Source organism: Dysidea avara, chromosome 5, assembly GCF_963678975.1.
Source record: "Dysidea avara chromosome 5, odDysAvar1.4, whole genome shotgun sequence".
NCBI lineage: Eukaryota > Metazoa > Porifera > Demospongiae > Dictyoceratida > Dysideidae > Dysidea > Dysidea avara.
The window spans coordinates 40,932,672-40,952,011 of NC_089276.1; the positions used below are offsets into that span (position 1 = coordinate 40,932,672).

The window sequence follows — 19,340 nt, forward strand, 5'->3', positions numbered from 1 at the left end:
ACTTTTCTATATGGAAGAAAGAAGTCAAAGTCATTTGAAAAATGCAAACTAGTTGGGTTTTCACTTGGCGGATTACAATTGGGAGTGATAAATCTTGCTATTTTCACCAGTAGATTCCTATCCTGGGGGTGTAAAGGATCCAAAGATGAGTTGTCAGTCAGGCAGATTCCCACTATGACCCCACCTTCTAATAAGGGTTTCTAGATAGAATTTGATCAATTTATAAACAATTGGCTTGACATACAGTACTGCTATTGTTCAAATGCCTCATTAGGGGTGGAGCCAAATAGAGACGTCAAAAGTCAGTAAATGGGGAACTGCGGGTAGGGGTGGCCTGGGACTAGTATTATTATCGTGCATTTTGATACGGCGCAACAAACACTGTGACAGTAAAGACAAGGAATTTGCGTCCCCCCCCCCCCCCCCCCCTGGAGTAAAAAATGTCGCTTCTCTGCAGTTGTTGCTTCTTACTGATCACTACAAGCCTGATTCCAGCTGGAACTGGCGCAGGATATAAAAATTTAATGTTGATAACTGACGCGTTTGCAGACTACCAAGGGGGTGTCACGTTGTCTCACGCTGTAGGTAGATCTGCGACCGCAGTCAAAGTCTTGACCGGGGAAAATTTCACCTTGACCCTTGACTTGCAGCATTTATCGTCTTTGACCTGTGACTTGAGCATTTCTTGTCGAACTTTTGACCTACACTTATTTCTCTATTTTCCTATACGCACCTGCGCTTGTAACCTAGTATAATATTTTCTTAGTGCGTGCTACCAGCAGCTGGGAGAGAAAAATCATAATTACGGTGAAATGCCTGTTGGAGCTTTAAAACATCTTCTTAGAGATCCTTACCTCTTATGAGTTACGTATAATCCCGTAAATTTGATAATAGCTACGTATAGTTTTCGATTGTGGGTTTCGAACCTTCCGTATCGTCTTGACCCTTGACCCACTGTAAGAGCTATTTAGTGGCCTTGACCGTTGACTTAGAGTTTGACCGCGGTCGCAGATCTACCTACAGCATGAGCCTGGGTGACACCCCCTTGACTACCAAGTCCGTCTTACCCATAGCGCATACTTGTGTGCACAACATTCGCAGATAATATCATGAGTACTCTAACCTTGACTATACACAAACAAGGCTACTAACAGGTAGAATTGACCAGCCCAGCTTATCACCGTTGTCTGCGCCACCTCCATTTTAAGATAATCAGGATATTTTCGTGTAGTATTCAGGAATGTCTATTTTTATACGGACCACTCCGGGCGAATTTTTTTTTTTTTTTTTTTGGACGCATTTCTGAGTTACAAAATTTTTCATGTTTTGTGAACTTACCGTTTTTCTTTGTTTTACGAAAAGCAACATCAGTTGTTTGCGGAGAAGGAAAAGGTCACACTGAATACTATTAGCCCCTCTGTATTAAGTGTGTTGGTCGTCTTCAAAGATGTTGTGAATAACTACCTGGATGCACATTTCTTCCCTGCCGCCCTCCTGTCATCTCACAACACTGGCGTGACTCGATCGCTGAAAACCTCGAGTGAAGGCCCAAAGTGAAGGCGTGAAAGGATAGAAGGACACTTGTAAGAAGGTGTCACAAGTTGGGAACTGAATGTGTGGTATGTGACTGTAATATCCTTGTTTGCTGTATGCACTCTGAGAGTGAAACTACCTATAGCTATCTTGTACTGGTCCTACATACATTTACTTAAAAACATAATGAATTCCTTGATATATACGGGAAAACTTTAAGTAAGGTACTCCATATCTATTACGGGATAACTTTAAGTAAGCAACGCCACTTATATTACGGGGAAATTTTAAGTAAACAACTCCATACCTTATACGGGGAACTTTTAAGTACTTTTCAAAAAGCTCACGTGGTCTATTAACCTGAGTGCAGGCGTGTAGGACAAAATGGCGATTCGTTGTAGCGTGGCGTCGGGGCGGAATCCTGAATAGCTGAGAATTGGTACCATATTAATTCCTGACATCCAGTTGTGGTAAGCTTGTAATTATATAATTTGTATCACCTATAGTACCCACAGTACAGAGGGCATTATATGGAGATTCACCATTTAAATGGCCTTTGGCATTAGCACTAATAATTTACTTAACCTAATGGCAATGGCTTCGTGTTGGTTCTTCGGAATTACCTCGAAGTTGGGAGGGGGAACAGTGGGGCATTTTCCGCTTCGATTTGTGAATCCCCACCCACTCATTCCTCACCCTGGGTAGGGAGATAGGTATTATGGGAATAAAATTTGTACATTTGATAATCATAATGACCATGAGAAACCAATTAATTGTAGCAAGGTAACACCTAGCAACCCTAAGGAAGGTAAAAATCACCTGTGTTTGTATACTTTCTCATAGTGTTGCATTTTTTGTTCAGCACAGCCTCAGTAAACAAGGAGCAGTGGCACTTTTTAGTGCCACTGATTAAGTAAGAAACCAATGTAATCCCACGGCGTGAATATCACTAGCAATATCAGTTCTCGTAGCACTCTTACTGATTACCAATATGGACTAAAATTCCCATATTGGTGGTCGATCTGATTGTCGGTACACCTCTAATTGTGGATATGGTCCATTAAGGGAAGGTGGAGATTTGTATTGCTAAAATTTAAGGGTGCCCAAGAACAATACCAATGCAAGATTCGAAACATTATTTGGATGCCAACTACTACACTTGTATTACTAAAGCCTAGCTCAAAACGATCACATACAGTGAACATGCAAATGTGTATATCCCCTCCTAGCTATGGACCTCAAGTTTTGCTAGGTGGGGGGTTTATATTGTCGATATGTCTTGGTACATGTAGGCATGAAATTATAAGTTTATGTTAATATCACAATCACATAATAAAAATGTCCTGCTTAAAGCCTACTTGTCCTATTCTATTTTAACGTCTTTGTCTGGAAAAATCACATAATCAGTGTAATCATCGTCTTTAAAGTAAATTGTCCACTGATCAATATCTTTATTGTAACTAACCAGTTCTCCTGTAAACCACTCTCGGTCATATTTTGCCTTTACTTTTCCTCCTATCTTGGGTTTATTGGCGCCCTTTTTTTTCTTGCCTGCTTTAAAGTCATCATCATCCAAAAAGTGTTGCTGCTTGTCTGGAGGACCATAGATGGCTGCAGTATCTCCTGGTTGTTGTTGGCTTCTCTTCCTTTGTAATCGTTTCTTTTTAGCTTGCTCTCTTTTAGCATCCTCTGATCTACCAATAGCATACAAGATTAATCATTAATCCATTAACTAATGTTAACAGTATTATATTGTTACACACATTACACTATATTATATATAGAACAGTCATTTGGGATCCACAGGTATTGGCAATCTCCCTTGTTTCCTGACCTTTTCTCCTTGAACCTGAAGCTTATTAATTTATATTTTTCTTTCTACCTGTTTTTGTTATAACAGAATTTAATAACTTAATCTGATATACAAGGCTCTAATTATAGCACATTGATTCTTATCTAAGCACACCATACAAGTACAAGAAATGTGATTCTATTTTATTAACTTATTTGCAACACAATTATCGCTGGTGAATCCTGCGTGTTGCTCACTTGGCATAGCTAACACAGACATTATTGTCTGAATGTGTGCCCCTCCTATCAATTTGTAAATGTTTGTTGGCCGTATCATTATCATTACAGCTATGTCCAGCACATTAGACAGCATTTAAACAAAACTTAGTAGAAAAGCCCTTCTGTATTCAATCCAGTAATTATGGAGAAACAGACAATTCATTGGGAAGCCATAAATGCTACTGTGTGGCCAGAGCTACAGAATCAACACCTTGCATTGTAAGAAATTGGAGGACAAATGAAATTGTGTGAATGGCATGATGTGTGTGCGCATTATATATACTACAGTATGCCAAAAGGCACCGGTCAGCACTTAACAGCCAGCTTGTATCCTTAGCCGTTCTGACTGAAGGCATCAGGCAGTCCGTCATTACAAAATTCTGTTTTAAAAAAATATTCTGTATCAATCTATCCGAAGCATTTATTGGCTGTTCTGAAGACACTGTTAGGTTTGTTACTACCAACCATAAACAACGAAAGTTTAGCATGGCTTAAGCGAATTCAACAAACGAAGGAAATTTGCCAAACTTTATTTGCCAATTAGTTGTTTTTGTATTTTTCAATACTGGCCATATACAGTACGGTAAATTTGCCAAAATTTTATCTGCCAACCTGCTTTGTATGCTGATTCATCAAAATTAAGTGCCAAAGTATCATCGTTTACGGTACCTTACTAGTCTTGCCCACAGTAGCTACATATCTACATTATTTTGCTAGGGTATATTAGCACTTTCAAATATTTTACTGACCCTGACAGTGCATTACTAAGCATAGAGGTTATTATTCCAGCCAACTTTATCAGTCTATCATACAGTACGGTAGTACTGTATATTAGGGATCATGAAGAATTGGGTTTTCCTAGCCAAAAAATTCACCCAAAAACCAGCTTCACAGCTCCATCCTGGCACCTTAGCAGTATTGGTTAGGTATAACCAAGCCCAATAGTGCCTTCAGTATGATCCTAAATAGTGATGTGCGATAGTAAGTTTGCAACTAAATCAATTAATCACGATAATTGCATCACGATATGATAATTATCACGATAGTAAATCCTAATGATAAGATGCACAATGTAGCACTAATTTTACATATTTTCTATGACCACTGGTAAAGGCAAATCTTGAATGCATATGTGTACTGCTAAAACACAGCAAAGTTCAATCTCAGAAAACAATTACAATACATAATTGAATAAACAAATGAATGCTTTAATTGTTTGATTAAATCTGATGAGGTAAGAATGTGTAATATTGGTGCTCACGATAATCACAAGCTATTATCATATCACGATAATGAACCACTGCACTTTCGAGGCAGTAATTGATAGTTTGGGGCACGCGAATCGTCGTATTTTCGAGGTGACGGGATTGTTGCAGAGGCACTTCTTCTACTGCCGAACACAGCTGAAAGTGAAGCGTAATGGCCACTGCACTTTCAAAGCAGTTTTGATAGCTGGGGCGCACTGACAAAAAATTAATTAAGACGCCATCCTTTCATTTGATGCGGTATGCGTGGGTTCACCAGTCATAATAATGTTACAAAAAAAGTAAGCAAACAAGTTAAAGGAAAAATTTGAAATTATGAGTTCGATTAGAGATCATAGAAAAATAAAGTAAGGAAACAAGGGAGATCACCTACACCTGCAGATACTCTAGTAAACATTTAATCCCTAATCCAGTCTATACCCCAAGACCAAGACTGAAGTATTAGGGATTAAATGTTCACTAGTGTATCTGCAGGTGTAGGCGATCTCCCTTGTTTCCTTACTTTTTTTTTCTATGATCCCTAATCGAATTTAAAATTTTAAAATTTTCCTTTAATTTGTTTATTTAATTCTTCATATGTTACCACTAATATTTATCAACAGACTTCAGTATTATCAAACACACTAGTATAAATTTTGATTAGGGCTATTCACTTCAACGCATGCTCGCCTTGAACTCAGAAAAAATTACTTTCATACTGACAGTGAAAGTCGTCATTTTGCTAAACAGGCGATACTGAAGTTATGGTTAGGGTTGGGTTTCTTCTTTTTTACCATATACAGATTGGGGGTTATGAAAACCTGGACCGGACCGGACTGGACCAAAAGTCAATTCTCCAGGTAAGCAAGATTAGCCATGTTGTAAATATTTACTGCTATTTACATCCTCTATAGCACTTATACACCACTCACCTTGCAGCAACTCTGCCAAGCACGCAGTCGCAATGTTTGAGCAACACGAAATATCCACTGTAGAACAACTATCTAAGCTAAAACACTTTCTAATGTGATTTACTACATGATCACTACAAAGCTACGTGTTCTCCTGCTGTATGTGTTTGCTTAGAACTGGCACAAATAAACACACGAGTTGTTGCCCGAATTTATTAGAGTCGTGCTATACAAAGTGATTGAAACTAAAACTTGTCTCGAAATCCATTTGGTGATAGATAACACATGGAGTTAAGCAAGGTAGGCAGTACTTAAACTATTTCAGGATAGATTTCTAGAGTGAAACACATGACTCTAACAAATTCGTGCAGCCACTCCAGTTCTATGCAAGTACAGCAGGAGAATGCGTAGCTTTGTAGTGATCACGTAATAAAGCACATTAGAAAGTGTTTTAGCTTAGTTGGTTGTTCTACAGTGGATACTTCGTGTTGCTCAACCATCGCGACCGCGTGCTTGGCAGAGTTGCTGCAAGGTGAGTGGTGTATAAGTGCTATAGAGGATGTAAATAGCAGTAAATATTTACAACATGGCTAATCTTGCTTACCTGAAGAATTGACTTTTGGTCCGGTCCGGTCAGGGTTTTCATAACCCCCATACAGATTAACATATAGCTATTGACAAATCCATGAAGTGAATAGCTAGCATTGGTAGCAGAGTGGTTCCATTGTCAGATCAAACACTGAGATCCAATCCCGAATATTTTCCCCTTCATTTATAATTATAGGAGCTAGAGTTGGTGTCCAGGACCAGACAAATAACCTCTACCTTTCATAAAAAAATATAATGAAAATGGAGGTTAAATTAATGGAGGTTAAATTAATGGAGGTTAAATTATCCATAAGTGAAATACTGTGTATGATGATCATGTGCTTACCTGTCACGGTAAGATAAGCTGGTTCCCTCTGACGCTGCAAGGTGTTCCATAATGACTGCTTTGTCCATACGGTAAACATCAACCATAGCATGCATGATGGAAATAGCATGTGGTGACTTTGAAGCTAAATTTTGTCGTTCGACTGCATTTGTTGTTGAAGGGCACATCTTCCATGTGGAGCTAGGCATGTCTGATAAGCACTTGCATAACATCTTTAGGTGGTATGGCCGTGTCCACCAGTTCACCCAAGCCTTTGCATTAGACCACTTGCACTCCGTATCCACAATTGATATGTGAGCTGTGGTTAGATTTGGCACTAATGATGCAATAGTTGCTACTGGTATTTCTCCCTTTAAAACGTTGAAGCATTTTTGCACATCATCTCCACATTTTAAGCTAGGTATTGCTTGTGCAATGTACTCAAAAGCCTGACGAGCTAGCATCCTGTTACTGTTTGCCACAGTCGTTGATACTCTTGCAGCCACTCTTTGGTAAGACCGTGCCCAATGCACAGCACACCCACGAAGGAGTTTGGTAGCCAACTCAGATCCTAACGTCTTGATTAAACCAGCACGTTCTGTGTCACTCCAGTCTACCACAATTCCTTGCAAATGGGTGTTTACATCATAAGACGATATATCCTTTTTGCATGTGGCAAACATCTGTTCGAATGCAGTTTCATACATGCTGGTGTTTTCCTTGTTGCATCGCATCCGTGCAATTATGACCCACTTCATGGTGATTTCATCAAATGCTGTGGCATTGAATAGGTATGGAAGCACTGAATTTTCTCCGTATGTAACATCCACCTGAATAAAATCAGCACTAGCCATCACCTTAGACATGAAGGGGCTCATGATGAATTGGTACGAAATATCAGGAGAAATGCAGTAATTACGCATGTAGGGATGTCCCAGTGAGCTGTAATTCTTCAACTTTGAGCACTGCTCATCCAGTCCTTCCATCTCAATATCTTTGCCATCTATTTTCTGTAACACTTGATTGAAATCCACTATTGTATCTAGGCCTACATCATCATAGTAATAATTGGTGATGGTGGTTACAGCATTTGCTTACCTTTTCTATGACCACCGTCTTCTAATGCCTTCTTCCTGATGGCTCTCAGTTTGTCCTTGCTAGTGGCTGCAGTGTCCACTGCACCTGCACAAACTGCAGTCCTCTTCCAGCTGCTAAGTCATCTGTTGTCAATCGAGGTGATGCACTTACAGCTGATACGATGCTGTGTTTCACAAAGGTTGATACAACACTTGGGCTGGGAATGTTGTGGTTGTGAAGATTTTTTGTTGGAGTTGTGTTGTTAACAACAATACCAGCAATCCATCTAATAAAGCAAAATAATTATATATATATATATATATATTATGTTTCCATGTTTGAACTATCCCACGGACCATTCTATATATTTGAAAAGTATAAATTTTAGATGTGAATATGTATTATTTGATTGTTTATGATACTTGTAACTTAACTGTTGACATTAATGTCATGTGTGAACAGTACTACATGAAATGTTATGCAATATGCATACTTAGTACTATAACCCTAAAACATCCATTGACGTTTAGCTAAATTCTATGGATAAAACATCACGTGAGTGGTATAGCTAGCATGTATCAAAAAGATTCAAAATAGTGAAATTGTTTACTTGCTTAAACAATTAGTAATTTCCATAGGCTAGAGGTCTGCAATATAAAATTTAGGCATATCTTGACATTTCTATTTGAAGTTATCTTGGATTATCTAACATATCTAGCTAATTGAAGCAAATACAAATCTTAGTTAAACAAGTGTAGGAATTTTCAGTATGAGTAGGGACTGCAACATTAAAAAGCACGGAAACAAGCAGCTGAGATGAAACACAGCTGAGATGAAACACAGCTGAGTGTATGCAATTTATTCCCTACTTTAGCCATGCATCATAGCAGGCTAAAGTAGAGATTAAAGTGCATACACTCAGTGTGTTCATCTCAGCGGCTTGTTTCAGTGTTTTTTATTGTTGCAGTCCATACTCATACTGAAAATACCTAATTTTTCTTATATTTGTTATACGCATACATGTGAATCACATAATAACAATTACGGTGTTTTAATCATGTACATGTATTGCACAGGATAGCAGCTGTATATCTTATTTGTCCAACCCAGGAAAATATAAGCTTTGTGCCCATGCGTACCACTTAGAAATCACACAACTTATCAGTAACAAGGTGTATACTAACTGGGATACAGAAATGGACTTGTATTCTATTATTTTAAGGCACACCTTGTTCAGCCTATACTAGTAACAACAAGAAACAAACACTCTAAGTTACCCTTACGCGTGTAGTTTCTCTGGCGACAATGTTGAACACTGAGGAAGCAGTATATCCCGAGGTGTATCCCTAACTTTCAAATCACGTGAGCGCCACAATTATGCTACACGTGTATTCCAATAGTCTCGTGCAGCCAGACCGCTTTTTTTTCTTTTGTGTGGGCGTCGGGGGAAAAAGGGTCTGGTAAACCTGCATTAAGAATTCTGTGTAAAGTTCCACTGCAGTCAGGGTGAATGTTGATTGCTGCTGATTGGTAAAGCCTTAAACTTCTTATACCTGTTAAAAAGTGCAGCCTTACCACTGAATACTGTTCTCTTGTTTTGCAGCTGAAGGGCACACATGACACTTTTAACAGGTCTAAAAAGTTCAAGACTTTACCAATCAGCAGTAATCAACATTCACCCTAACTGCAGTGGAACGTTACACAGAATTCTTAATGTAGGTATACCAGATCCTTTTTTCCTGACACCCACACAAAAGAAAAAAGCAGTCTGGCTACGCAAGACTAGTATTCAAATATGTTGGGGCACAATGACTGTGTGGTATGCGCGTAATCTGATGGAAGCCGATGAGCAATGGCCACGATAAAGAAGGATCAAAGGTAAACAGTAAGACAATAGCGCATACATTGTAGGCAGTTAATATTGTGAAAGTTTTTCACCACAATATTTGAAGCATTTCTGCCAAAGAAGTAAGGCTGTAGCTACGCTTGACTGAACACATCAGGAAGTAAGGCAGTGGGAAGTTCGCTAAAATAAACTTTTTTTAAATTTTGTAGCACCTTGTCTAAAATTTTAGGTCGTTCTGAAGACACATTTGGGTTTGCTTTTACCTGACCAATACTGTCAAGTGGCCGTGAAGGATTTCTGAGGATGATTTTAGATTCTTCTTCGTGGACCACACCTTCATTGTCCCTACTATACAGTACTATAGTACTGTATGATGCTATTAGTGCAACCTGTAAAGTGAGAAAATTACAACTTGAAGAGTGTAAGAGTGAAAAAGAGTGAAAAATATTATGGTTTAGCATTGTGTTAAAGTGGTGGGAGAGTTGAAGGTGTCTACACTAAATATTTAAGCGGTTTACGGAAGTTTACTATTATTTATATAACTTAACCCATCATCCTTATCTTGATAACCATTATGTTATCTCAATAATCTAGGTAGTATCACAGCTCTACCTGATTGCAATACATGTACAAGGGTTACAATCCAATAATGTGTACTAACCTCCTGTTGTCAGATGTAAAGTTTTGTGGGAAAAGGTAGATGAAGACAACAGGACAGTTCTCAGTGTTGATAGTTGGACTACCAGGATGAGTAGGACACAGGTTTTTCTTTGAATTACGGGTCTGAACATGCTGGCAGTCTGTTGCAGAGCATAGTTTGATACCGTTGCATGGAGCAATCCGGTAGAAAACAGATTCATCGCTACCATCAACATTTAAGGTGATGCACCTATCTGGGTTTAACTTCCCTTTGCTCAACTGTATGTCTTCCCAAAGAAAGTGTGGCTTTTCTTCAACATATTGTGGTAGCTGGCTGATATCACTACTGAAAAAGATTGTGTTTAACGTGGCACGTGTTGACACCCCAGGCAATTGATGTTGTTCTTTTGAAGTTATGTGTTGCCAGTTTTCTTTGTTGCTCACCAGATCTCTGACAGTTGATAATGGATTGCTACCACGACCTGTACGTTTCTTCTTTTGTACAGCTTCAAGCTGGGTACCTGACTGTAATCCATGGCAACGCTTCGACGGGATTAAGGCGGATAGAACAAGTGGTGGCAAGAGGACATCTTTATCACCAGCTATTGTATCCCTTCCTTTGGGTGAGACTTCAAAATAAGAAAAGACCCCTCCATGTCTTCCTTGAAATGTCCCACAATCCACCTTTCTAATGAGATAACCTGCAACTGAACACTGGCGAGCAAACAAGCGCCACCATTCCAAAGATAGTTGTGGTGGGCTCTTCCCATATGCCTTTGAACTCTTTAGGTCAAAATTAGCTAACTCCTTTATCCATGCTAAGTTGCTACCACGAAGAAATTGTGCCAGTTTTTTTTTCACCCTTTGTTCCCAGCTCGTCTATAGCTGAAACTAGTAAAGTAAACTCTCGTGATTTATTGTCGAATAAAACTGGTGGAAGGGCACAAACATCACAACATTGCTCAGCTGAATGAACCATTTGTTCACCAAAGCCCTCTAGTACTACTTCGTGACGGCACTTTCTAGCCAGATGAGAATATGAAAACTTCAGTGCCTCAGAAAAGGCTGTAGCAACCGATGAGTTGCGTTGTCTATCTCCACTGCTCAACCAGTATGACAGATGCTGGATGTCGTCATCTGAGTAAACTATGCATGCAGACGCTGGGAGACCATCTCGACCAGCTCTGCCAAACTCTTGCACCCATGAAGACAAATCTGGTGGTAAGCCGTGCCGCACAACTAGACGTATATTCTTCTTGTTAATTCCTAGGCCAAATGCCCTCGTGGCTACCATAACCTTGCAGCTTCCATCATGCCAAGATTTGTGTGATTCTTCTTTGTCCTTATCACTCATAGCACCATAGTATCCTACGGCATCAGTACCATTGTCATGCAATGCACAAACAATAGATCCAACATGTCTAGCAAAGTCAGTGTACACAATTGTGCTGCCATCACCAGCGCCCTCTAGCTTCTTTGTAACAATGGTTGCAAATTGTACAAAACTTCGGTTTTCTCCATAACCTATAATATGCAATCATAACTTTACATATGTATTTGTAAAATGTGCCCTGTTGAGTGATAACCCATCATTTTTGCAAACATTTCTATAAAATGCATGTGCACCACATAAATATAAAAAAAATTTTGCACACACTTCAATACGCAGTGCAACAATGCTCAAATCAGCAAAATTTGTATACCTTTAAATTTGCCTGTTGACAAAGAATTTGTGTTTGTTCATGGAGGCAAGTAGTATTAGAGATACTGTACAGGCGAGTAAAATTTGCCATTGTTGAAATTTGGATATGAAAACAGCAGTATAGTAACATATTAAATCTATCATAAGTTATAGTGGATTAATTCAGTGCCTGTATAATTGTTGCTGTACAAATTGAGTTTTATTGCTGCTCCAATCAAGACTATGTATTGCAAGAGTCTGAAGTCCTTAACTGAAGTAATGACAAGGAATTCAAGGAAGATGACTTATTATTGCTCAGCAGATCACAAATAACACACACTTGTATTGTACTGTATGTATGTAGTTAATATTTGGGATGCTGTCAAATATTCATGCACAGTATTGGTCTGAGCAAAAAAAAACAGTATGTCTAAATTTCACATTTGTAGAAATATACCATGATAATAGAAATAGAGCTATGCAATATCAGAGGGACACCTAAGTACCAATTGAAAGTGTTTCTTATATGAAGGTCTTCCTCATAAACAGAGGGCAAAATGTGACAATACAGTATAATACTGGAAATTGTATTTTATTTGTAGAGTCAAAATATGTGATTAACTTATTTTGACAATTATGTCTACCTCCTCTGATACAGTATGATACAAAATTTTGGCAATTTAACTCACAATGGAAGTTTGGCGGATAATATTTTGGCGAAAGCTCATGGCATGCAGCATTCTCTCAAATCGATTGACTGAAATTGGACCAAATAATTTGACGAATCAAAGTCGACTCGCCAAAATTGCCAAACTTTTGTAGTATATGATACATTAGCCCAGGAACTAGATACCCACTCAGGAACTGTTTAGATATACCCACATTAAATGTCAAGTCTTTGGGAAGGAAGCACATATTATTGTCATTTTTATCAGGATACACCATACTTGATCTCAGGTAGGAGGGAGGTACAGCAAGTAAAGTGATGTGAAAAAAAGAAAGGTAAAATGTTTACATGTATCATAATAATGTACAAGATACAACTCTAATGTTTTGCACATGATCTTAGCCTTTCAGAAACACAAAGCTAAGGTATCGTTTTTCTTGAACAATGATGGACACATGTGGCACTTTTTAACAGGCCTAAGAAGTTATAGGGTTTTTCCAATCAGCACCAATCAATAACCTAATGCAGGTATACCAGAACTTTTCCCCTGCCCTCACACAAAAAAAAAACAGGTGGTCCTGGCTACAGGAGACTAGACATTTATTGGTGTTTCAAGGGATGGTAACAGTCATTCACAATGGCTTGTAATTGGCTCCTAATTGAAATTTCTGTTTTAAATGTAGCATGGAATGTTTGTTTGTATTGTTATGTTTGTTTGTATTGTTACCATCAAGAGTTCATAATATAAAGAAGGGAGAGAGTATCCAGCTGTCTATACTGCTGTAGAACACCCTGCATCAAGTGATTGCATAGTACCCCCTGTAGCAAGAATGGTGACTTACCAGTGACTTGTTATGTTAAGCACCATGGTTTAACAAGCACTTTATATTCTGCATACACTGCAGGGGATTGAACAGTAAGGTTTTGGTGAACACTTACCTGTAAAGCTGGCAGGCTCATCGCAAAGTGCCAAAATGAACTGATGTGCGCATTGCTTCATCACAGCATAGATAATAGATGCCTCATACATAGCTATTCAAGGGCTTCCATCCCTTTGCCTGTTGTCACGATCCATTCTTGCAGTTCACCTATTCATTACACGCATGCTCTTCTTTAAGCTCATCGCTACCCAAATGAGAATTCCCTAGACACTTAGTCACCTGTCAATAATGTGTGATATATTAAAGTGTTAACATTTTGCAGAAATGCACAAGGATTTACGGATGCAGTTGACGAACAGTGGGGTATATTGAGAGCTGGATACTCTTTCCTTTCGTTATATATATATATATATATTATGAACTTCGTTATCATACATGGCTTCTGATAACACTACTTGTAGTGGTTATTCCAGCAAGCACCTTTACCTGACGTCACTTGTAACAATGCAACCTCTATTTAAGGAAAAGTCCTTTTAATGTTTTAAAGCATTGGCTTGTGAAATAATTTTTGTTTCACTGCCCATACAAAAGTCTCAATAGTAGCAGTAAAATTTATCCTGTATTTCACTGGTAGCAGTGAAAAAGTTGTAATTGCAATTTCATTGGCTAGAATTTATGTTAACAATGTAGTGCCAATTAGTGTTGACACCTATTTAGTACATAGTGACAAATTGCATACATAGCAATGCTAATGCACAGCGAGTATGGTATTAACTGGGAATAGCATGGATATAGCAATGAAGTTTGGGATAAATACCACTCTTGTTGCATTGAAAATGGAAATTTCAATGCTAACACTCGTGGTATTTACCCCAAATTTCACTGCTACCCATGCTATTACTAGTACTAATCCAAGAAAGATATTAACAAGAGTTCATAATATTATGTATGGGGGAGAGTGTAAAGCTCCCAGTATATCTTTTGCTGCAAGTTTCTACAAGTTCAGTTTTGATTGTATACACACCTCTACAATGCTTTTTTGATGATAAACAATTGTGAATTGGTGATGATAGGTGTTTATTATTTATTAAGGCTTTACAGAACAAGTGCTGAAGGTCTGTATGACTCCTGGTCCTACAGACTGTTTAAAGATCCGTTGATAAGGTCGAGCGTCGTTTCTTAGAGAGATCTTACAATTGACCAGTAGCAATGATTTTGTTGAATGTACTGCAGTTAGACACTCTCCCCCATAAATAACATTATTAACTCTTGATATTATGGTTATGGTATAGTTGCGGGCAGCTCAATATATGAGTACTCCCTATACCATGTGACGTCATTTCATAATTGTCCATATAGCCACCTTAAATTTACACCAACAAATAACATGCCTACATCATAGCATTTTTGTGTGCAAACCTCTAGCTGAGTTGGCCCTCCAAAATTATGTAATTTTTTGAAAACAATAATAATTATACTGGATTTGTGGTGTATGTTTACTGACTAACCTTGACACCCTTTCCCAGTCTTAAAATCACATTGAGTGACTTCCAGGTATATGTTGGGACGATGCACAGAACCTTTCTCAATCACAGGAGTCCTAAGGAAACTTCTTAGTTTCACCAGGACATCTGGGGTGACAGTTGCACTCAGTGTCATTATTGGGGTGTTAGGAAACTCTAATGGTAGCTCTTGACACTGTGCATAGAGTGGTCGAAAAGAGTGCCACTCATACATCAAATGCGCCTCATCGATTGCAATCAATGCAAGGTTATTAGCCCTGTCAAGATCATGTACCTTGGCTTTATTACCCAGCCTTTCGGTAAACAGCCACTCAGGGGTAACAAAAATAAGGTTGACATCTGAATTAGGATCTAAAGCAAGTGCTGTCATCTGTTGATATTTAGCTGCTGAGCCCATATATGCCACTTTGATCCCATGTTCATTTACTTGTATAGTTTGATCACGCATGAGGCTGATTGTGGGCATAATAACAATTGCTTTTTTGTTTAGGTAAACAGGTGGGAATTGAAAGCAAAGGCTTTTCCCATTTCCGGTAGATTGGATAATGATAGTGTCCTTCATATCCAGTACGGCATCAATGATGGACTTCTGATACGGATAAAAGGAGAGAAGCGAAAAAGATTCAACTAAAGTTACAACTTTACTGGCCTCGGCACCATCCAAAGAATCATTACTATGATGGGAGCTCTGAGAAATAATGGTGTTGGTGCTGGGACTCTCTTCAACAGGCACCTATGCACACAACACAGTGTATTTAATTTTGTATGAAGATTCATGGGATATAAGACTCACCAGTGAATGTCCAGTTCTTTTGGGGTTACGGTGTAATAATTCTGAGCAACTGCCACAAAGAGGCCTTCCTTCAGGGCTGCAGTCATAGCACAGAAAATCTGCAGCCTCATTACAGCACACTTCACAGTCCATGTGGTTGAACCGCCAAAAGTCACGTGACCAAAAATCATGTGGTAAAGCCCGCTAGAATCTTGGTTGAACCGCCAAAGTCACGTGACAAAAATAAAGTGGTAAAGGGCTGAAAATCACGTGATACTAGCTAAGACAGCAAGTGATTACAGAGGGCGTGCGCGGGCACCAATAGTGGTATCACATGCAATCGATCTGAAAAGCAAGGGCTTATGTAGCTGCCCAGATAATACAGTACTGCAGAAGTGAATTCATGGGACGGATTGCGTGACGGTGAGAGGCAGACACGTCACAACTACAGATAACTCATAAATGAAACAAGATCACGTGATACAGTGACTTAAAATTCTCCCGTAAAGATGACGGAGATGATTACTTAAAGTTTCCCCGTAATGAAGACGGAACACATAACTTAAAGTTACTCCGTAAGTAGGATGGCGCTGCTTACTTAAAATGTTCCCGTAAAGGGTATGGTAATTTTTGCGTTTTAAGTAAATTTCTGCAAGACCTCTTGTACTTGAATTAAATGTCATTGTTTATTTAAAACTTTACAGTGTAAACAACAATGATGTACAGGGGGATAAGGGGATCTTTCCATCATCCAAATATTACTACATAAAAAGCATTAAACTTTAGTGCTTTGCTCACACAGCGCGCAACGAGCTAAAGTCTTATTCTTTTTAGTTTTGAAAATTGGATTTTGCCAAATCCAATTTACAAAGTTGAGCTTTTAAGCTTAATCATGTCTGGTTTGCTTGGCTTTTGTGGCCACCCAGCGTTAATTGCTCCATTGATTGAAGCCATTATACGCATATACCATTACACTACTCTGAGTGGCTATAAGGTTTCTATACAGCATTGCGATACTACCTTTAGCTAATACCAAGGAACACATCATGAATGCCTCTCCCCCTCTACTCACTTTCATACATAGGGCTGGACAGCAGGTTTAGGAGCCCTGGCAAGACTTACATTAACTAAAGGTAAATTAAATTACAATACACACACAAAAAAACAACTATATCTACATATATGTAATACTTAAAGTTTACCTAAGGTGGTCTAAAAAATCCCAGCCCGGGGAGGCTCTAGAATTAAAAATTCTGTAAGAACAGGATACAGCAATGCGAGCTGCCTGCTCAAACAAGGATCTTACGGTTTTCTTTGGCATTTCACAAACAGTAGCCATTTGAGCAATTGTTTCTGACAAAAAGTGGCCTAAACAATCAATTTCAATTGGAACAAGATTGACAGTAAACCCAGAAAGCTGGAGGTCATATTGCAAGGAGCTATATCGATCTTCCTTTCTAGCTCTAGCAGCAAGAAGATGTTGCTGGGTATTAGTTGGTACTGTCAATTCGAACAAACAAATGGAATCATTAGAAACCAATACCAAGTCAGGCCTGCTGAGGGTGGAGGAAAGATTGGTTGGGATGGTACTAGGGGGGCTGGAACTAGCTAGATAATCTGGAAGGTCAGCGTAAAGTTTGAATGATTCAGGTAAATGCTGTTGGGGCCCATGAACAAGGACTTGTAAAACTGAATCATGTCTCCAGGTATACCTGCCTTGATCTAGAGCAGCAGGACAGCCAGTCAAAATATACATGTGTACTGTAGATACTAGACTACTGCTATACATGAACACCAGCGTTGAAACTGGGCTACTACTGCTGACCCGGATGAACCTGACCCGGATAGCAAGTCAGACCCGGATTTGACCCGGATGTGACCCGGATTAATTAAAGCCGAGGCGTGCGATAAGAGTTATGTTTCGGCTAGTCTCGAGCGAGCGAGACTACATTTTGAGCGTTCGATTCGTGTTGAGTAAACAGGGGCGGATCCAGACTTTTAGAATTGCAACTTCAGCCTAGCTGTAGGTTGAAGACAAAAAAAAAAAAAAAAAAAGGTCATCACCTACTGACAATAGCTACCATAGATACCCTCAGTTTCGTGTTACATACTGCACTTACTAATAAATGGGCATGGTTGAGCGTATGTTTGTAATGCGATAAGTGGGAGTGACTCACCGTTTATAAGTTTCCACGTCGTCAAACGAACAATTTCGTTTCTCACGTGATCCAATCCGGGTCAGACCCGGATGACTTTTAGAATTGCAACTTCAGCCTAGCTGTAGGTTGAAGACAAAAAAAAAAAAAAAAAAAGGTCATCACCTACTGACAATAGCTACCATAGATACCCTCAGTTTCGTGTTACATACTGCACTTACTAATAAATGGGCATGGTTGAGCGTATGTTTGTAATGCGATAAGTGGGAGTGACTCACCGTTTATAAGTTTCCACGTCGTCAAACGAACAATTTCGTTTCTCACGTGATCCAATCCGGGTCAGACCCGGATGACCCGGAGAAAATGTGACCCGGTTGACCGGGATGACCCGACCCGGTTTCAACGCTGATGAACACACAAAGACAAAATAAAAATAACACTTACCCAATCTAACATCACTAGACACTGCTGCTGTTCCAGCACTGTTAGTAGCATTACAAGTATAAATACCTCCATCAGTAGCCATAAAGTTCATGATAGTCAAATTAGACACACCAACAGACTCCATTATCAATATCTTTGTACCATCACTTACTAACATCATACTACCCCTAGTCCAACTGATAGTTGGTGTGGAGTACCAGTAACAACACATGATAAAGTAAATGAACTACCAGCATCAACTAATTGTGGATCATCTAGAACATCTCCAGTAGCTCCATTAGTAACATTTACCATTGGTGGTACTGCAGTGTAACATAATGCAAGTAATCTTGTTATGTAGTTGATAGTACAGTGTGCCCTTCTTTAATAAGACACCTGAATTGTGGATTAGCTGTATATTTTGTATAGGAATTTGTAACCTTACAACATGTACTTGATGCATCAAGATTGCTGGAAATTCTCTTGATCAGCTATTGGTACATTTTATTCAACCATTTTACTACATTTTGCCCGCAACATTGTTGGTAGTGTTATTAATACTAGACATATTAAAAATTTAAAATAAGAAATAGGGATCGCTGAAAAAAGCCACGAAACAAGAAGGGATCGCTGGGGTGGTAATGTAAACCACAAATCCCTATTTTGACTCTTTATACTCAAATGGAGCATTTGTACAGAGTCGAAATAGGGATTTTTGGTTTACATTACCACCCCAACGATCCCTTCTTGTTTCGTGGCTTTTTCCTATTTCTTATTTTAAATTTTTAATATGTCTAGTTTGTGTACTTTTTTTCCAAACCCATTTGTGGATTATAAGTTAATTGGCACATTAGTGTAGTAAGTTAACAGAGATTCCTAGTTTTAAAGGGTTAACTTAAGAACTAGATATCTTAACGCATTATTAATTTTGTATTTATAGAGAGTCAAAATAGGGATTTGTGATTTACATTACCATCCCAGCAAACTTTTTAATATGTCTAGTT

The 19,340-nt window shown here is 38.8% G+C and overlaps 2 long non-coding RNA genes across 2 annotated transcripts in view; one reads left to right on the forward strand and one right to left on the reverse strand.

Moving 5' to 3' along the window:
* LOC136255526 (uncharacterized) overlaps positions 1-19,340 on the reverse strand; it is a 298,310-nt gene that overhangs the window by 131,113 nt on the left and 147,857 nt on the right. The window lies entirely within an intron of this gene.
* Positions 1,878-15,759, forward strand: LOC136256421 (uncharacterized). Its single transcript, XR_010701510.1, has 3 exons — positions 1,878-2,003; positions 12,850-12,916; positions 15,476-15,759. It is a non-coding gene; the product is annotated as an uncharacterized lncRNA (long non-coding RNA).